The sequence below is a fragment of the Microcebus murinus genome, chromosome 27, assembly GCF_040939455.1.
Source record: "Microcebus murinus isolate Inina chromosome 27, M.murinus_Inina_mat1.0, whole genome shotgun sequence".
Taxonomy (NCBI): domain Eukaryota; kingdom Metazoa; phylum Chordata; class Mammalia; order Primates; family Cheirogaleidae; genus Microcebus; species Microcebus murinus.
The window spans coordinates 11,060,148-11,081,145 of record NC_134130.1 but is presented as its reverse complement, the minus strand read 5'-3'; the positions used below and the strand labels follow the sequence as shown (position 1 = coordinate 11,081,145).

Sequence of the window (20,998 nt, the reverse complement as noted above, 5' to 3'; positions counted from 1 at the left end):
TTCTACTTTAATGGCTGTCCCCACGTGCACCTCAAACGCACTGTCACCCCACATGCATCTCAAGCGCACTTTCACGTCCAACGAGCGGGAAGATAAAGCCACACATACAGGGCGGGGCCCTACTAGCCAACCTTGGGCTTTTCATGTAGGTAAGCAGAGAGGTCCTTAAGATGGCCCAGCTATCAGTGCAGACATGCAAACAGGATGGCTCGTGCACGATTCAGCCCACTGGCTGCCCTGTCCCTGCCCATTTCAAACCAAGTTTCATTATAATTCAAAATTCCGCAGGAGGGAATCTCTGTCCTTGCAGGCATGGGCTCTCTTCCCTAGGTATTACTGTGGTCTGAGAGTCAGCATCAGACACAAATTCAACAGGACGCAGTACCGTTTGCAACTCTGCAGTCAAAGGGCTGGAGCTGAATTTTGATCATTGCTCCAAGTAAGCTCCTCACTTTGCTAAAGGGGGTGTCTGGGCTACCGCTGATCCTGAGCTGGTTGTCCATGACCTCACCCATCCTGCTATGGGGTACGTGGTGCACACTAGCACCTCAGACTGCCCAGTTATCAATTCACAGGCCTAAAGGGCAGCATACACAGCCACCAGCTGCTTTTCCACCAAGGAATAGTGCTCTTGGAGGCGTTCCGAGTCTGGGATCAAAACCCAATAGGGACCCGCTTATTATGCTGGTGCTGCTACAAACTCCAGCCCAACCCGCTTCAGTCGACTGTCACATCAAGGTCAAATGGCTGGGAGCGGTCTACTAGTTGTAGCATCTGGGCCTGTGCCACAGCCCTCTCGGCTGCCATAAAAGAGGCCTCTGCCTCCGGGGACCAGTCCCACTGTGCCCCTTTTTTGCACAATGAATGTAATGGCCGTAAGAGTTGGGCCACATAGGGAATATTAAGACGCCAATACCTCCAAAGCCCAACAAACACTTGGAACTGCTTTACTGTAGTGGGTGGGGGGAGGCTTGAATCGTATCTATAACTGCCTCAGGGATTGCTTTTGTCTTACCTGACCAGACAACACCTGAGAAGCTGACCAGGTCCCTGGAACTTGGAGTCAGTCATTCACCGCCCAACCCCATTGTTCCAACGAGGTTTTGAAGACTGGTGGCGGCTTCTTCTAGATTCACCGTCTCTGGTAGTTTTTCTGTGTCATCTTACTGTGCAGGCGGCAGCCATGAGCCATTCGAGCAAGGGGCGGGCGCCCTCGCCATGGCAATTGTCTGTAGCCTCTGCCTCAGGGAGGACGTGTAGTCACGGGTGCCAACTGCGCCACCTCCCTTGGGGAGCGCAGGAGCTGCCTGCCCCTCGCCCCATAAACACAACAACCAGGCAGACACGGTCTCCTCAGGCCTCTGTCTGCAGTGTGTCCCCAGCTCCCCCGGCTCCACCGGGTGTCGGCAGAGAGAGAGAGACGCGCTGTTACTGTAGGGCGCCTGCGCCACCTGCTCCCTCGCCCCATAACAGGCCGCGCATGCTCCGTTCCCTCCTTTACCAACCCGCGGGCTCGCAGCAGAGGGGCTCTCGCCCTCAGCCTCCTGCATGCTCGAAGCTTCCTCAGTGTCCAAGGCCAGACCACTTGTTGACTCTTCTAACTCTTTCTCCAATTCCTGCACCTGGGCTTCCAGATTTTTCTCTGTCTCTTGTAGCTCCCTCACCTGGGCTTCCTGCCGCAGGGTGACCCCATGCCGCTCCCGGAGGGCTGTGAGGAGGAGCCGGCACCCGACCAGCTGCTCTCCCCACAGGCCGCGCGACTCCTCCAAGGCCCGCAATTAAGGCCTTTTCCAGAGCGGCAGGGGTACGTCCCACCTGCGCCCCCTCGTCACAGGGGCCACGACAGGAGGACCACTGCCACTGGCTGCCACAAGCCTGTAGGAGGCCACATGTCCTCCCCTGCTGGGGTGGAGGGGACACTTACCTCAGCTGTACCCTGTCAGACTATGCCAAGTGTGAGGAGGGAACTCTGTGGCTAGCGCGAGATCCGGCACAGGCTTCGGAAAATGGAAGAAAAGAGGAGTGGCAGCGGGCAGGTGAGACGCTCTTTATTGTCAGGGGGACACAGCAGCAGTGAAAAGGGTGGCCGAGAACATGGCGGGTGCTTATACGTGGCTCTGAGCAATAGTGACAACACGCCATGGTAAAGCGGGCTCACAGGGGTTCACACAGAAGACAACACCTTGGTTACCAGAGTGTGCTGACTCATGCCTGCCTCCCAGGAGGCCAGCTGGGGGCTGGGGGTCCGTCTGGAACAATCACTGTGGTAGTCATCTTAGTTTTGCCTAAGAGACCTGTTGCCTATATAATCTATACAGGCATTATATACAAGTGCCTATACCAGTGCATTTTCCCTTACAAACCTCTTAGTTGAATTTCTTATCTACGAAGTGGGAAAATAACATTGACTTCCGTGCTCAACAGAGAAGTAAATTAGATAGTCAATGTAAAGGTCCTAGCATATGATGGGTAATTAAAACCAACAAGCCTCCCTTTCACTTCCCTTTCATAAAGTTAGAGAAAAATCCCAGATTATCCATTTTTATATAGGGTCTCAACATCTATTCCTTATCCTTTTCAGAGCTGTTCAGTAAATATGTGCAGGATTAAGTTAATAGATAAAGAGTTGTGTGTTCTAGGCTCACCCCTGCTGGGAAAGTGTCACCCTTCAGACAGATGACAAACGAGGGCAGAAGCAGGAAGCTGTTCACAGCATTGGAAAAAAGGCTAATTAAATTTTGGATTCTCATTAATTTCTCAATTTATGTTAATAAATGTAGTATCAGGCCTATAGGAGTGAAATTATGTGAAATTTTGAGTATCCTGAATTGCCAAAAACCTTATATTTAGCTTATATAAAATTCATAAAATAATACTTATAATATGAGCCACTATGTATGAGCATTTACAATGTGTTTACTATAATAGGTACTTTAATACTTTATTTAATATATGGTAGTTTAATATATAATCTTGCTTCACTTTTATGAAAAATAAAGGGGCAAGGGCATTATATGTAACCTTAAAATTTGTACCCCCATAATATGCTGAAATAAAAAAAAAAGAAAAGGAAAGAAAAAAGAAAAATAAAAGGTATAGATCTCTTTCTTTCTCTCTGTCCCTCCACACGTATATACAGTCATGCACTGCTTAACGGCAGGCATTCATGCTGAGAAATGTGTCATTAGGTGATTTTGTCATTGTGCAAACATCATAGACTGTACTTACACAAACCTATTTGGCATAGCCTACTACACACCTAGGCTGTATGGGATGGTTTTATTTTTCAAAACCCTGTGTGCCAAATTAAATCTTGGAAGGAAATTGAGGCACCATTTGATTCTATAATTATTGACTTGGCCACTGGCAAGCTGCTTACTGCAGACAGTTATGACTGAAAGTTGATTGCCCAGCTGTTGCTGGCACAAAGAGGGGCTGGATAACTGAGCAACAGTTTCAACTCCTTGTTCCATGTTCTCTGTTCTCAGCAGTTTGATAACATTTTTTTACCTTTTAAAAAGATTTCATGAGAAAATCCTTAAATATATATATATATATATTTGCAATTAAGCACAGGTAATTAAAAATACAATATAATACAGTACTTCAAAATGAAATGAAATGTACTTTTCAAAATGGAAGGTACAAGTTATTTTATGCCTGTTATTATAATAACCTATATATTTATGTAAATAAATTATCAAAAATGATTGGCTTCTATGCCCAGGAGCTAATAAGTCATCATGGTATAATTAACTAAAATAAATAAATATTACTTGAATTTTATTTTCATGAATCAAACTATCAATGTGGTATAATATTTTCTGTAATAATATACTTGTCTTCTCAAGTAAAAATTAAACCTTCAATTAAATTTGAAATATAATATCCAAAGGATAGAGTAGTTTGAGGAATTTATTGCATTAATAAATTATTTAAAATATATTACGATTATAAAATCTATTTTAAATTATATTATGGCTTAATTATATATTATGGCTTAATATTCATGAAAATATTCTACATTTGATTATTTTAGTTACCTTTGGCTGTGTAACAAACTACCCCTAAACCTAGAGTTTTTGAACAAGTCATCATCCGCTTCAGGTTTTGTGGGATGGCAATTTGGGTGGCTCAGGTAGGCATTGCTTCCATTTGTGTCAGCTGACTCTCCCAGGCATCTACTGTCAGCTGCCAATCCGCGGAGGAGGGGCACTCATTGTTCTAGGGAAGCCTCTGCTGTTCAGCCTCATCCTTGCTCCAGGAGGTCTCTGGTCTCCTGCTCCTTCCTATCCTGCTGTGTTTCCCAAGAGCAATGGGCAAACCTTCCCTAACATGTGCTCACTTTCAAGGTCACCTTTGCTTGCTGCCACACTGGCAGAGCAAGTCCCATGGTCAATGGTGGGAGAGGTCATTACTGAAGGATGTGGAATTAGGGAGGGGAAACTTTTGTAGCCACGTTTACAACCTACCACAGTTCAACCTTTGTCCTCAAATTGTTCACAATCTTTCCGCATGAAAAATATCCTCAATGCCATTCTAGGGCCTCCAAAAATCTCATCAAATCATGGTACCAGCCTTGAAGTCCAGAATTTTGTGGGTGTCAGTCATATTCAAGAAGGCAGATCCTTGCATTCAGCTACTCTTGACCCTGAAACTTATGAAGTAAAAACATATCTTGTGCCTCTGACTCAGCCAACGTGCAATACAGAGATGGAAGCTACCTGCAGTGGGCACTGCTATTCCAATAAGAGCTGCTGCCCCTTAGCGTTGTGAAGTCAAGCTGGGCACATATTGCAAGGCCTCTCTCTCTATGCTGGGGAAAAAATGTCTTCCACAGGCTTGTATTTTACTCACAAAAAGTAGCTTCTCGCATTTTTCCTTTGATGTTCTTTGGGTATCCCTTCCCAGCTTCATCATTTCTTTGAATCATTCAGCTCTGGCTTCTGATTTACTAACTGTTCTCTCCAAGACTCCCTTTATTTCCCTAAGCAATGGTTCATATTTGCAGCTGAATAGCTTTGTCTGTGTGCTTTCTGCTTGTGGGCACTTGAAGGCTCAGAGGCTCTGTCACAGTGTAGGTACTTGTGTGCACCTTTTTAGTCCAAGCTGTTGACTCTTTTGCTACTTCCACTTCTAAAATTAATGCTGCATTTTTTAAAGTTTTTTTGTTTTATTTCGTTTTGTTTACAGTAGCCATTCAGCTTCAGGTGTCAAAGCTTTTATTAGTTTCCTGAAATTCTGTGCTAAACCATCGCAGAACTAACTGGTTTAAAACCACAACGATGGATCACATCACAAACTGTGGGTTAGAACTTTGGGTTGGGTTCAGTCATGTGATTCCACTGCCTGTTTCAGCTGGTCTTACTCACATCTGTCATCAGTCATCCAGGTGGCTCAGGTTTGTTTGGTCCAGTGTGGCCTCAGCTGGTACAGCAGAAATTCCCTGCACAGCGTGTCTTCTTCCAGCAGACTGACCAGGGCTTGTTTGAATGGTGACAGTTCCCTTTTTCAGGTTGGATTTTTCAGAATCGAATAGATAGATGGACTGTGAGGTACAGGGTATTTGTCACTAACACCAAGAAAAGGAAGCAAAAAGAAACATATCCGGGAAGAGGGAGAAGGCAACCTGTGAGACAACTCTTGTGAATCTCACTCCAGGCCACTGGGGAGCTCTAGGTTGGGTAGTGATTCTCAGAAAGCCTTCATTTCCAGCTACATGACTCTCCACAGCTCTAGGTTGTTTGCTAATCACACTCCCAGGAGTTGGACAGAAAGTCTTTCCTTGAAGGAGGATTTGGGAGAGGCTTCTCCAAGTCCACTATGTGTCCTAAAGCAACCAGCTCACAAGCCCCAGTGAGTCAAATTTGTTTGTATTCCACTGGCCAAAAGCAATCCCATGTTGTCATGTCTTTTCAGTAGCACATTAAATTAAAAATAAACAAACACCTATTTCTACATTCTTATGTTGCAAAGTAACTTTATTCTCCCCTAAGAATCAATACAAAAAAGATGGGAAATAAGAAACCCAGGGGATTAAAAAGTAGAAGAGTAAACCATAAAGAACAAGGACACAGATTATACATTATGCTCTTTTGGTGAAGCAGAATTTCTCACAAAATTTGGAGAGCTCACAGTATGTTTAACTGACATGTTTTAGATATTTAAATATTTTGGATTAGAAATTGCATCATTATAACAATGTTAATATCTGTTAAAGTTGAATTTGACCTAAATATTATTTTCCTGGTAAAGATTTCCATTTTCAATTGGGCTTCTATTTAATTTTCTCTTTCCAAACAATGAGAGAGCTTCTAAGTTCTTGACAGAAGCCTCTGAAGGCAGAAGCAGCTTACACTTCATTCTGTTTATGGCACTTTTTGAGAGAGATATTCATGAGTTGGCAGAGACAAAGGCCAAGGCAGCCTGGCATAGCTGATTATCCTGTCTTAACAAATGAAAGGAGCCCTAAGGCATTAAGAACTTTGAACCATTAGCAGTGGTTTTTCCCACAAGGCAATCACATAAACTGGCACTTTGGCAAAGATAGCACATCTTGTTTATTCTTTCAGTGATTACTTCTGAAATTTCATTAAAAGTACAAAGTATTATCAGTTACTCACTGTAAGATTTAAATTGCCAGGCTTCCATTTTATACATAAAATATGTAAATAGTTTGGGTTGATGATCACGTATTTTTCATTACACTGCAAATCATAAAATTGTATACTTTGGTTTCTAGCTGTGACAATATTGTGAAGTGGATGATTTTGTTTCTTGAAAGTATCAGCTTGGCAAATGACTATAATTTTGCTTGTGAAAATGTCCTATAAATAATGCAAAGGAAAATTTAACATTCATCAGTATTATAGGACAGTTCTTCCAAATTTTCACAACCTATAGTACAGTGACCACAAGTATTTCAGAGTGATTGTGTGTATGAGTTTCAAGGAAAAAGGCATGGTGGCTCACCCCTGTAATCCTCTGGGAGGCTGAGGTGGTGGATTGTTTGAGCTCAGGAGTTCGAGACCAGCCTGGGCAAGAATGAGATCCCTTCTCTACTAAAAAAATAGCTGGACTAAAAAAATTAGCTGGACAACTAAAAATATATAGAAAAAAATTAGCCAGGCATGGTGGTGCATGCCTGTAGTCCCAGCTACTCAGGAGGCTGAGGCAGAAGGATTGCTTGAGCCCAAAAGTTTGAAGTTGCTTTGAGCTAGGCTGATGCCATGGCACTCTAGCCCAGGCAAGTGAGTGAGACTCTGTAAGTAAATAGATAGATAGATAGATAGATAGATAGATAGATAGATAGATAGATAGATAGATAGATAGATAGATAGAAAGAAAAGGAAACTTTTGCATGAGAGGTACCATGATGAATTTGATCTATGACCTGCTATTTGAGCATCAGCCAGTGTAGGAAAACACTGGTACAGGTTTTGCTAACATATCTTCTTTCAGTTATTTGATGAAGCCTTTTTATACAGACCTAACAGTCTTCCAAATCACACCAGACATATAAACATATCTCAACAAATTTATCCATTGTGTCTATATAAACTCAATGTTTTTTACAACGGCCCCGGTATAAAAACTAAAATTACACTGATTAAATCACTGATTAAATCATCTCTAGGGTTAGTTAGGATAGGTTGGATAACAGAATCAAGTTTCATATTAATTTCTTTTTGTTGGGGTAAAGACTGGTTCAAAACATATAATAGCTATGTATGGGAGAGGCATGGTAGCATAGTTCAGGGTTACAGATATAAAGTAGTTACATTTGATCTATTGAAGATATTCTGTAGATATTAGCTAAAATGTAGAAAAGATTTTAAAGTGGGAACAGAAAAACTATTTTTTAATTTGCCTCACTGTCCACTTAAATTATTTCTATAAATCTTTCTTTAATCCTAAATGAAAACAAAAGAACTTTTCATAGGCCTCCGTGTGTCTCTCCCACTGAATGTAACAATAAAATCTTGGCAAAGCTATTCAAGGACTCTTTAAATGGAAATAGTTGGACCAAAGAAGAACACCAAAATTCAAAGTGCCACTGAGCCTGCATCAATTCATTTTTTTATTTTCCTCCTTAACCCCTTTAGCCTCCACATGAATTTAGTTCAGCTAGAGACCCTGAATAGAACATCTAGGTGCAAACAAAGAGGTCCAGGAGAAGCCTTCCACTTCTGGCTTAAAAAGCAGGAAACTGAACTCCCAAAGTGCAGAGCTAGTGGGAAAAATTCTCTGTAATTTGTGTTTTGTTTTCTTTTTTACTTTGTGCTGTACTGTGGGTGATGTTATTCAGATAGCACGTGGCACAGCTTGGGGTAACTCTCTCTCTCTGCTGAGGAGCCTTGCACAGAGGGTTCCTGACATTTTATGAACCTAAGGGTCCAGGAGAGAGAAAAAGGAGGGGAAGGGCTAGGAGTAAAAAAAGTCCTGAGTCAGACTAGAGGAGAGTCTTAAGCTTCTTTCCATCCAACCCCAGGGGTTCTAAGCAGAAGCTCCCTGGATGGAGGCTGCTGGTCTAGCAGGAACACAGACCTGCAAACATGGCTTGTCGGGGAGAAAGGGGTTTGGAGGAGGGGAGCATCTGAATCCATGTCTGTATATCCCTGAAGAAAACAGTAATGTGCTGGCTTTGCACCCAGGCTGGTGAGGGAGAGCAGCTCTTGCCCCAACAGGCTGGCCAGGTAAGGCTGTATAATGAATTGCCTGTGATCTGGCCAAAAGATCACATATACGATTTTGGCCTGGAGCCAGACTCTATTATGTAAACAATTTTCTAAAACTGTAAACCATTATTTATATTTAAGTTATACAAATTGTTAATGCCATTAAAAATATGAGTGCACAACCAATATTTTCCTACATAGCAAAAATAACGTTTCTACAAAATATTTAAATTTAAGAAAATTGCCATGTTACTTTTTCTTGCTTTCACCTACTTTTATGAGTGAGTACTGGGAAGATTTTAATAGCAACCAGGAAAGAAATTGTTAATATGATAACAAGGTATAATAAAATAGTTTGAGAAATCATAATAATTATACTGACTGAAATGCAGGGAAAACTTTTTTTTTCCTTAGGGGGATTGGGCATTGGCAGTGAAAATGAGATTCAACGTCCAAATATCTTGGGAAATTTGAAATGGCTCCAGGAACAGGTTGTACATGGTGATAGTGAATGAATATATTAATGTTTTAAATATTTCTAATAGAATTGGGTTTTGGTTGATTTAATCTTCACCAGATTATGGGTGTCTGAATCTAGTTTGAAATCATATTTGGCTTTCCTACATAGCAGCAGATGTACAATTTGCATAAGTAGAACGTTATACGGGGGCTTGCATTTTTGGATGCCCCTAGATCGATAGCACCAAATAATGTTTTAAGCAGATTGGGAATAAAATCTGATGATGTAATTCATATCAGTGTAAAGAAGAGTTAATTTAGTTCCATTTGACTATAGTACATGTCCGGATAGTTACCCTGATAGAACTTTGGATATATAAATCGATTCATTCATGGGCATATAAATCTTAATAGATAATTTTAGAAATAAATAAATGGCTTTAATGTTTAGAAATCCTTAAAATTCAATCATGTTATACACCTTAAATATATCCAATAAGTTTTAAAAATATATTTCTTTATTTCTCATTTTATTCTAATTTGAAAATATTTTTGAACTTTTTGGTAACTGCATATTAGTTTTGGCTAAGGTTATACATCTTCTCTTTCAACCACATAATTATAAATTAATTTAAATATAAGTGATTTTTAGTAAGAATAATGATGTCTTTAATTTTTTAGAATGTGTCATATATGTACTTTTGGCATTAAATTATTTTCAGAGGAAGAAAACATTGACAAACAAGTTTCTTGTTTAAAATATGATACTGACCCATATTTCTTATAACTATTCACATCATTTAGTTATGATACATCAATTAGAGACCTACTCCATAGTGGACTAAGCATAGCCTTGACTCAGGTATTCTTGAGTTCAAATCTGTGCTTTGCACTCATTATATAAGTGAAGACAGACAAGTTAATTAGCTCAGTTTCCTCAGGGCCATTTAAATGAGTTTTAAAACCACCTCACAATAGTGTTGAAATATTTTTATTATATATTCATGTATATATGTGTATGCATTTATATGTAGTTATATGCACACATATGCATATATAATTATATATGTTTAATTGTATATATGATATATATATATAAGAATGATATGTATATCTCTAAGGTACAGGAGCCCATTCTACTAAGTGAAGTAAGACAAGAATGGAAAAATAAGCACCACATGTATTCACCATCAAATTGATATTAACTGATCAAAACTTATGTGCACACATGAGAGGGAGGTGAGGGACTGGATATATTCACACCTAATGGGGGAGGGACACACTTGAAGCTCTAACACAGGTGGGGCAAAGACAATATGTGTAACCTAAACATTTGTACTCCCCATAATATGCTGAAATAAAAAAATAAAAAAAAGAAAAAAAAGATTGTATCATCCTCTTCCTTCCCCATCTCCTCTTGTGACTGTATAACCATCATCCCTAAGTTACCACATACTCCACTGCTTACCTTTAGAGAAGCCAAGCAAATGTGTATTATATATGAGGCATCTCAGAGAGATTATGGTATTATATTTCCCCCAGATGAAACATATTCACAACAAGGTCATTGCGCTTAAGATCTGCAAGATAAGTAAACTTTGACCAAGTGAGCAATCCTTGTGGCAGCAGAAAGGAGGCAAAATACATTTTTATATGGCCACACTTATTTTAGAAAAAGGGAAAAAGAAATAACCCAGAAAAAGAGCTTCATACAACAATGATAGGCATGGTTATTGGGCTCTTGGCTAGCATTAATTAGTCCCCATTAGGGATGGATTTGTGGGAGAGGGAGAAAGAACTCCAAGTGTTCTTCCCAAATTTTCTCCCACCATGAAGGCCAAAGGGAAGCAGATCAGCTCTTCATAAATTCTAGATAGAGATGGATGTTGAAATCCACCAATACCTGAGGATGTCCCACGTCTTGAATAAAATTCAATGACAGATGTTAATTTATTTTTGTACTGGACAAGGCAGAGCACTTATTATAAACAAGCATTATCAGAAGTTTTACCTTCTTTTATCTCAGACCTGTACTTCTCAGGAAACATAATGTATTAAGGCCTTTTGGAATTATCGTAAGGACTCGAGTTGGGTTGGTAAAAGAAATAATATTTTTTGCTAAGATGCAAATAATATGAATGGGTCTTAACAAAATATCCACATAAGAGCTAAATATTAGTAGACAAAAATAAAACTTGTTCTTTTAATTTTTTTACATATTAATCTGTATCCAATTTTTGTTTGACCAAATTGGATTTTGTAATAGTGACCCCCCATGATGCCCTGTGGTGTGATCAGCACTGCCAGGGTTCTCACTAGCTTGGAGGGATATGTTGAACAGACTGCACTTGGTAACCAAAAAAGAGGTCCAAAAGCATTTATTCCATGACACACAATCTCTCTGGTGTCATCAGAATTAGCTGACTGTCATTGGCTGTCTACAAAGGTCCTGCCTGTGATTACCTCCTCTTCCCTCGCTGTCACACAGACAAAATGTGATCCTTCTTTATCCCAAGGTGGCTCACACCTGACATATGATGATCCTTCTTTCTCTACTCCCTGGAATATTATTTCCAATATTTTCTGGCTCCTTAACATATCACCTCTTCGAAGACGTCTTCCCTCAAAACCCTAAGAACAATAGCAATTGCCATAGAACATCAACTTCAATCACATTTCTCTTGTGTTGTGTGTCCCCAACACATTTTGTTTATTTGCTTACTTGTCTGTTATCTGTCTCTGCCCAATATAACGGGAGCACATCTCTCTCATTTACCACCCAGGTGATGTACCTCAAGCAGTACCTGTCACATAGTACATAGTCGGTTCTCTCTAATATATTTGTTTCATCTTATAGGTGGTTATCTTTTCAATCTATGTAATATTTTAACTTAAGAGATCCATTTCCCTAGGAAATTTGCAATCTATACCACAATCATTGAATATTGGAATGTTTGCCGTCATTTATAAAATTGTTTTGTATCTAAAGAACTTCTGTTTTAATTATATGCTGACTTTTTAAGGCTGCAGAGCAGGTCTTATACATAATTAGGCAAATTACACTGATGATAATAATACGTAAAATATAGTTTTTTGTTTATGTTTATGTGGTTGTTATTGGTCTGTTCAGGAATTCTACTTCCTCCTAGGTGAACTTAGGGAGGTTGTATGTTTCCAGAAATTTGTCTATGTCCTCCACATTATGTAGTTTCGGGGCATATAGGTTTTTATAGTATTCAAAGATAACATTTTGCATTTCTGTGGTGTCTGTTGTGACTGCGCCTTCTCCATTTCTAATTGAGTTTATTAGAATCCTTTCCCTTTGAGCTTTTGTCAATCTGGCAAGAGTGCTGTCAATGTTGTTTATCTTTTCGAAAAACCAGCTTTTGGTTTTTTTGATCTTCCTTATAGTTCTTTTGTTCTCAATTTCATTTAGTTTAGCTCAATGTGTAGAAGACAAAAAGAAGGCCAACCCTTGTGCGAAGTTGAGTGGAAAGTTTGATCAGAAAATGTATTAGAAATTTTACTTCATTAGAATATGAACTGCATAATTATTAACTTTGTTGGTGTTCTGCTTACAAATTTGCATAGGTTTGAGTGACCCCACTCCTATTTTTCCACATGTCTAGGTGAGACATCTTAAAAACATTTGTATAGTGTATCATAAATCTATAAGCTGTAAAACTAGTCATAATGAACTATTAATAATTACATGGAAATTTGTTCCCTCCTAACCATGCAAGCTGATAAAAGTTTACAAGTCTGGATTAGGATAAATTTTCTGTCAGTAATGATTCCTTGTTACCTGTGAATAAGAATGAATTTCCTGGATTATTCTAGCAAAAAGAGTGTGTCCCGTTACAATCCATCTGGAAATATTGACTATGTTAGGTTTCATCTCTATCAGAAATATGTATGTTAATAATTTCTTTATGATTTTAGAAAGAACTTATTGTATATAATGCAGTGCACCAGATCACTGAAACAAGCAGGCATAATATAGATTTGGAGAGAATATCATTTATCTATCTATCTATCTATCTATCTATCTATCTATCTATCTATCTAAAGTGATGTGTGACTTACAAAGACTAAGAAAGACATGCTTCAATAACAATTTATAGGGTTGATCCATAATTTATTACCTTGTCCTGTGATTGACATTTATCTTAAAAGGTTTGGTCCTTTTGCAGATGCATGACTCATAAATCATCTTATGCACAACCAGCTGTGTGGTTGAAAACTTGCATTAATAAATGGAAAATAGCAACAGATGTTGTACTTTTATTATGCTATGTATTAGTGTCAGAATTAGAGAGTATGTATTGATTAGCTGAATTAATTGAATTCTGTTTTTAGTCCAGTTTAGAATTAAACAAAAAATGTCCATAGACTTTTGAATAAAGGAGCTTGCCATAGCAACATAATTCATAATATTTCTAAAGCTCATAAAAGGTAGAATAAAAATAACACAAGAAAAGCTCTGAAAATGTCTTTGTCAGGGTAAAGAAAGCCATATATTCTTACTTTATTGTATAAATAAGGAACTCTTAGCCCTTTACTTTCTCAGGGCAGAATCCTTAATAATGTGAGTTAATTTCTATATTTATGCATTTATCCATCTATCTATTGACGTACACACAGAAACTGACATTTTGTGAAAATACATTTGTGTATATATGTCCACTCCAAGTTCCCAAGCCTGAGTGTCACTATCCATGAGCTTCACCCAGCCACCACCACTCTTCATGTCATAAAATACGAGCAGTTATTGGAGGAAATGGAAGAAAAATTTCCTACATGAGTCTAATCATGTTCTCCAAATTCTGGGAAGATAATAGACACTGCAAAATTAGAAAATGATATTCTATTTGCAATGGCAAGAGAAAACTCATGAAGATTAAGCCTGTGATTTATAGTTGTACCAGCCACTTTCTAGTATAAAACAAATCATATGATATAAATTCAACCATTATGTTTTTGACATTAAGCCAAATTTACTGCAGACAGAGAGGCAATTAAGACACAGGATTTACCCTCAAGAAACATAGATTCCCTACAGAGGTTTAAAAGCAGTGTGGCTTCCCAGAATATTGGTATGTCTCTCTACCTTCTTCTGGAAACAAAGCATGTCATTTTCCTAGAGAAAAAACTCCTCTCAGTATTTTCATATAACTTTAGTGGAATCAACTTCTTCCTTCATATTTCTAGATATAGCTTTTATTTCCTCAATGCATAATAAATGTATTGCATATACTCTTGATGGGTGATTAAAAGGTAAGTATGTGTAGACTAAATAGATCTAATTAGAGTGAAGCTAAACATCTTTGATTATAGTTCAGCCCATTCTAGGCTGGAGGGAATAGACTGAAATTTAAATTGTCATGGCTATGAAAATAGGTATTGTATCTGTTGAGAAATCAGAAAGGAGTCAATTCCATGAACAAGAGCTGAAATGACTTTGGCATTACTTTGTCTCTTGTAAACCTATGGACCTTCCCCTACAACAAATGAATTCATTTTCTGAGTCAATAGATGGGCTTTCTACCAGGCGAGTTCAAAAAAATACTAAATGATAAAATAATAAATGAAATGTTATCAGCTGGCAGATTGCAGAAGTTAGACATGCATAAAATAGGCATTTTAAATGGTAAAAAGTAAGGACTAGAATCATGGAGCAAATAGAAATATATATGTTGGTATATAATAAACTTGGAAAGTTGGATGGGGAGAAAGCATTCTCTAAAAGACAATGTCTAGTGATGATTTTTTAGGTTTTTTTATTTAAAAGCACAAATGTATAACTAGGTAGCTAGTGACAGCTATAAATAAAAAGATAGTCTTCCTTCCAATGGTGTTATAAATATAACAGTACAAAGAATAATGGAAGATAAAAAAGAAATAAACAAGAAATAGCTCATGCCTAAGAAGATCTACTAAAGAGTGAAATCCAAGTATAATATTGCAAAATACTGTATTATCAGTATTACAAGAGAAGTGCGAAAATATTGTAGAATTTCAAATTCAGGAACAGGACTGTTGAAAACATTATAGAGTTAAGTAACATATTTAAAAACTCCAATGTGAATATGGAGGCATTTACTGATTAAGTTTAACAGAAGTCCATGGTACACACAAGGGTGGGATGGAAAACTTAAAAAAAAAAAAAATTGCAGCTGTATCTTGAGGTTACTGAATATGTTGCTGAGGTGTTTCTATATAGGCAACATCAGTTTTTGAGCGAAGGAGGAGTATGATGAGCACTATTCCTTAACAAAGTATTAAATATGAGGCTATTGAGGTGCTTACAGGGACATATGAGGAGATGTGCTCATGTAGTTTTTTGGAACAAGTCAGGAGACAGAACAAAGGGCCTGCAAAATTGGAAATACCAAAAATGTAGGAGAAAATAGAGGACAGAGGGATGCTCAAGCAGAAAATCTTGGCTAATATATTTATTTTTTTAATTTTAAAAAATAGAAACATTAATGAGTTCAAATAAGTAGCTATAAATATATTTGTCAATATGCAGTTTAAGAAGCACCACCTAAATTAAAACCAAAATACCATTTTCTGCAACTCTATAGGAAAAAGAAGAAAAACTCTAGTGAGGATGTAGCACATATTACCATGAAATAAAATAATGGAGGGTAATTTGTTCAGTTACAGAATCTCTTCTACTAGGATATTAGAAAAATAAAACTGAAAAATTTTGTTGATTCTGAAATTAATCAAGTCAAGGTCATATTTGATGCATACTATCACATGGACATTGCATGATATGTCAAACAAGTAGCCTGGAGTCTGATTATTCAAATTAAATGCTTGTCACTTTATGAGAAAATATTTGCAAAAGTTAGTTTGCCTCAATTTGAAAACATATGTATGCATGTGTGTGTGTATGTTCTTTGTACAAATGAGGCCCTAGGAGTACTTGTTATAAATGAATGAATTCTTTAAAATTAATTTTAAGAAGTTAAATAGATTATTAGTTATTTTGCACTTGACCCATGTTTAAATTCACCACCATCTAAAGAACAATTTTCATCTGACATTTTTAATTAGAAAAACATTATTCTCATAAAAGCAAAAAAATTTATCATACCAAAATATGTTTCTGAGTATTTATTTAGCTTATATTACTATCATGAAAAAATGTTTTTGTAAAGTAGAATTCTCCCTCCCAAAAAATTTTTATTCTTTATTCTATGACCAATAAAGATCATTAATTAGTTGAAAATATTTGACCTTTATTTGCCATATGCTTTTGGAAACCATTGAACCAATTATTAGAATATAATTAATTTTAAATGTTCATAGTATCTATCTTTACAAGTTTATTGCATGAATAATTAATATTATTTAAACAAAGAAGTTATTAATATTATGTCTCATTTAAAGAAAAAAATTCTCTTACTGAATTTTCCAAATAAATTTCCTATTAATTATCTCTGAATAACATTAATAGAACTGACCTTCAGAGAATAGTACTGAGAGAATTCATTGATTAGAAAAACTTTATTACAGTTCTACTGATATTTAGGGAATATTGATACGATTACAATAACAGTAGTCAATTCTGAAGATGAAATTGAACAAATATAAAAAGATAAATGAACATACTATTAAAAATAATATAGTAGAAGGGAGAGGGGAGATTGGGGAGTTATTAATGTTCAGCTCTGAGGTGACAAAAACATTTTGGAAATGGAGGTCATGAATATAGAACATTGTGAATGTAATTAATGACACTAAATTGTACACTTCCAAATGGTTAAAATAGCAAATGTTATGTCTTACATATTTTGCCACAATTTAAAAAATGTGTTACAGGCCAGGTGTGATGGCTCACAACTATAATTCCAGCACTTTGGGAGGCTGAGGTGGAAGGATCACTTGAGGCCAGGAGTTCGAGACCAGCCTGGGCAACAAGCAAGACTCTGATTCTACAAAAAATAAAACAAACAAAAAAATAATCAGGCATGCACCTCTAGTCCCAGCTACTTGGGAGACTGAGGCAGGAGGATCTCTTAAGCCCAGGAGTTCAAGGTTGCAGTGAGTTATAATTGTGCCACTACACTTCAGTGTGGGCAACAGAGTCAGACTTTGTCTCTTAAAAAAAAATAATGCTTTCCACAAATAATACAGTAGAGACAAAGGATTAGGGATTGTTAAATGTCTTTATAATTTCAAAATCTACTATTAGACAACATGAGTACAATCTAGTCTTTTAGAGGTAAATGATCTAAAATTCACTTCATAGTGAATTTCAAATGGAGTGAACATAGACCACATTTCTTGATGAGTAGGATGCCAGTCACACTGTTAGAATAATATGGATAATGGAAAATATTGTTGGGCCATTTTTGGAAAATACAATTTGCCACAAGAAAATATAAGTTCACACTATTGTTGAGAATGTATAAGTCTAGTTAGAACATTAAAACCAAACAGTTTTCCCAAGTAGACAAAGCAAGGAGTTGGTATCACCAATCTTTATCTACTGATATTTTGGGATGGCACATAATAGCAGTGGCATAAGGTATGGTTTGAATGTTTATTCCCTTCCAAACTCATGTTGAAATTTAATTGCCATTGTAACAGTATTAAGAGGTGGGACCTTTAAGAGAGGATTAGGCCATGAAGGCTCTGCTCTCATGAATGGATTAATGCTGTGATTGTGGAGTGGTTTCTTCATAAAAGGATGAGTTCATCCCCCTTTTGTCTATCTCTTGTCCTTTCTTGTCTTTCTACCATGTGATGTCTTCGACCTTGAGATGACCCAGAAAAAAAGCCCTTGCCAAAATACGGAAACTTGATCTTGAACTCCTTAGCCTCCAGAACTTTGAGGAAATACATTTCTGTTTTTCTTAAATTATTCATCCTGTGGCATTCTTTTATAGCACTACAAGGAGGATTAAGACAACATATGATGTAGTTAAGCAGCCACGCATCCATACTGAAACAGATGTGTAGTTGTTCCATGATATAAAACCAGTGGCCTGCTGAGTGCATAAAATAATACTGTATACAGGCAATAGGATACATTATTTTTCTCTTTATTTCTAAATTCTATGCTACAGAAAATTTATTTTATTAATAATTGGCATGTTGTGATGCAGATTTTCCAAGAACATTGGGAATTCTATTGGTGGAGAACAAAGCATGTACCAGTAAAAGGAAATAGAGTTTCATTCGCAGAACAATTGTCAGTGAAAATTTAGCTTATTCATCTTGAGTCAGTATTGAATGAAATGGTAAATATAAAGATGCTGAAGTCAACTTGTTAACAAAGTCAATAATTCACCAATTTTGAAGATGAGAGATGAAAAATACTAAAAGCTAGAGAAATAATTACTACCTTTTGAACTACACTGATAATACCAATGTATTTTTGTGATTATATGTAGCTTGCGCGAGCATTGTATATCAGGGATATGGTCAGAATTTCAGTACCCTGAACCTATCATTTTGTGGCCAAAATATGATGTTTTTGTGGTTGAGGATAAGATAATTCCTTAAATCATAATCGTGGTATAAATAGTTCATGTACTCAGAATTTGAATGTGTTTCCCAACATGTTTTAATCCATGAAGAAGAGAAATTGATGATGTGTGATGTTTATTTTAACAAACACTTCAAAATGCTTCAACAGGTATAAAGAAATGCATACAGAGCTCAATTTAAGGAAAAATGCAATAATAAACCATTTGCTATTGTTGCTAGAGATGAAAATGCCATTTTTTGATTCATAAAAGTGATGTTTGTTAATTTAGCTTCTAAATATAGTGTTGAAATTAGTCTTTAGTGATAAATTTCTCCATAATTTGTAGATCTGTATTTATTTGTCAACATTTGAAGAGTGCCAACATGATCATGGTCTATAATCCTAAGTTAGGATCTTCTAATTTAATAGAAATAATTATTAAGAAAAGAAAAGTAATAGTTGTGGAGTCTTATCCATGGCTCATTTTTTAAAATATCATAAATCATGTTTGTTTGACTATTGAAGGATTATAAGCAACACTATTTCTCTTATTGATACAACCTGGTAGTTCTCATGATTTTGCAGCTGATTTCAATCTTTATAAAATTTTATAAAATCATTAGCCTATGAGGACATGAAATTCCAATTAAGTGCTTTACAGATGCCAAAAGCTAGATAAATAATGTATTATTTTTGAAGTACATTACCTGAAAATAACATTGTTCATATTTTAGCTTTGCAAAAGGATGACTTTATATTTTGGCATACAATACTTTTTAAATAAATGTTCTTGAAGTGAATATAATAGAACTGACTAGAAATCTAATAAAGTAATAAAAGGGTGAGACATTTTTCAAAAAAAGCAAATAACAAAGTATCCTTCAGTGAAATAAAATATGAATTGCCATAGATGAAGGACTAGAGTTTGTCATAATGCTTGCAAAAGGAAAGAAAGCCTTCAATTGGGTTTAGGAAAAGTTACTAGATGTATTTATGTGTCAAACTGAAGCAGAAATGGAAAGGCCAGGAATGGAATTATTTGTTAGAAACCCATAAACTCATATAGGTTTGCCTGAAAGATGTTTCCTAAAGGGTTATATCTTATAGAGGAAATGTCAAAGCTGAAAAGCAAACAGTTTTTGGTTTTGAAAATCACATCCAGGCATTAAAATCCCACAGTAAAGGCCCTCACTGCCTGAGAGTTGAGGATCAGGTCAATATAGATGGTTGGCAGGTAAAGACTTTGGCATGCGCACACCTATGCGTGACCAAGGCATTAAGAAAGAATATCCCTTCTGTTCATTGAATCTAGCCTTTGGTTGTTCACCTAACAGTGGCAGACAACCAGAGTACACTGATCATTTTCTCTATTCTCAGAAGGGATTTTGAATAAAAAATCCAAAAGCTTTATCCAACTCTGAATTGGTCATAAGGGTAAGTATTTTCAATGGAGTTGTTTAATAAAGCAAAGGGATAATTTAGGAATATATCAGATGATTAAAATCATTAGAATGAATATGTATTTTATAAATATAATATTAATTAAATTTCAGAAAAATAGAATCTAGCAGTGTAAATTACTTATAACTGCAACATGAGAAACGAAAAGCTTCATAATTTCTTAAATTTAAATTCAAATTCTGAAATAGTTCATCGTTCAACAAAGCCAAACACAAAGATGGATGAGGAAAATTTGTAATAATATCCACTTATCCTATATTGTTTCATTTTATCTGCAATACTGATAATCAAATAAATTTTTAAAAATGTGTAACTCAAACAAACTATAATAAAACTGAGGTTGAAAGAAAGGAATTGTCCTAAAGCATTTTCCTAAAGAATTTTCAGTTAGCAGAGCTGGTGTGTGAATCCAGGCAGTTTGACTCCAAAGTTCATGTTCATCATATATAAACTTAATTGATTTGTTTTGTTGAAAAATATTTAACAGTCTAGTCCATACTTTATATTTTACTATTATGTATTTAAGAAATGCATAACTGTACCAGAAATAGCCACCTTTCCTCCTCCCTGCATCTTTGGATTTGGTCTATTAAAAATGTTACACCAGAACCCTGATGATTAATCTGCAATATACAAATGTGAGGGCTCAAATTTTATAGAATTTAAGCAACCCAATTTTAAAGAGGACAGAAAAAAAGTTTAGGAATAATTCACATACACACAAATATCGAAATGGCTAGAGCACATGTAAATAGATTCTTCGATAAAAGATAAAACAATGAGATTTGACTTTTATTCCTCTTATGTGTCAGCATGTTCCATAGAAATGCTTCATGGTGTGGGGTAGAATATGTTTTTATAGGAACATGGATGGCAGGTCATAATTCCCACTGATTTTCCTCTTAAATATTTC

The 20,998-nt window shown here is 36.5% G+C and overlaps 1 long non-coding RNA gene across 1 annotated transcript in view; it reads left to right on the top strand.

Moving 5' to 3' along the window:
* Positions 1–1,480: 1,480 nt before the first annotated feature.
* Positions 1,481–20,998, top strand: part of LOC142864840 (uncharacterized) — a 146,061-nt gene continuing 126,543 nt past the window's right edge. Inside the window, exon 1 of the long non-coding RNA XR_012915144.1 lies at positions 1,481–2,036. This is a non-coding gene — a long non-coding RNA (uncharacterized LOC142864840). The remainder of the gene's footprint in view (positions 2,037–20,998) is intronic.